The sequence below is a fragment of the Octodon degus genome, unplaced genomic scaffold (genome assembly GCF_000260255.1).
Source record: "Octodon degus isolate 3935 unplaced genomic scaffold, OctDeg1.0 scaffold00109, whole genome shotgun sequence".
Taxonomy (NCBI): domain Eukaryota; kingdom Metazoa; phylum Chordata; class Mammalia; order Rodentia; family Octodontidae; genus Octodon; species Octodon degus.
This window is the reverse complement of record NW_004524685.1, coordinates 7785688-7786470: the sequence shown is the minus strand read 5'-3', so window position 1 is coordinate 7786470 and position 783 is coordinate 7785688.

The following is a 783-nucleotide window of genomic DNA, read 5'->3' as shown; positions in this document are numbered from 1 at the left end:
TGTTTACTGAATTTATTTACTGATCTCTGCTAAAAGATGCAGCACCCCTCTTTTCTCTGTAACTACCCACACCACTCCTATCCTCTAACATATTCCACTTTCCTACTTTCATTGCCAACCATTTGCCTGTTTTTCTTCAGATGATATTCCTTTTATTTCATTTAATTCACCAGATAGAGAGAAATATATGAACACTGAGGCACCATGGAACTTTGTGACTGAGCTAGCGCCCAAGTGTAGTGAGACCTACTGAAAGGCATAGCCAGCCAGCCTTGGGCTGTGGCCTCTGGCCTGCCTGCAAGGATACTCTACTTTCTTGATCCTTAGTTTCCTAGCAGCGTGGCTGCGGTTGTACAGCTTCTTCTCAACTGTGTCACTGTGCCAAGCAATAATGATCAAACAATGAATTATTAGTAGAGACTTTGTCCATAAACTTAAAAATAGTTTTACTACATCCTATATTTTATAGGCTAGTCTGTTTTTTGTAAAAAAAATAATTGCCTTATTAAGTGGAAGAAAATGGAAACATAATCACTTGTGAAACACTTCCACTAATTTAGGCAGCATGTATTTGATAAATGACTTACATTTCTACTACTCATTATGCCAGAGGCAATGTTATGGGTGGTTGTTTCAGATGTGAAAACAAATCAAATAATGTGTAATTTCCAAATAGGTTTATCTTTTCAAAAAGAATGAGTGACTTTTTTCGAGTTCTATTTTTTATTTACATCGGAATATGTAGCTTCATATTTGTTGCTATTTTTCTAAATAGAAGTCTCA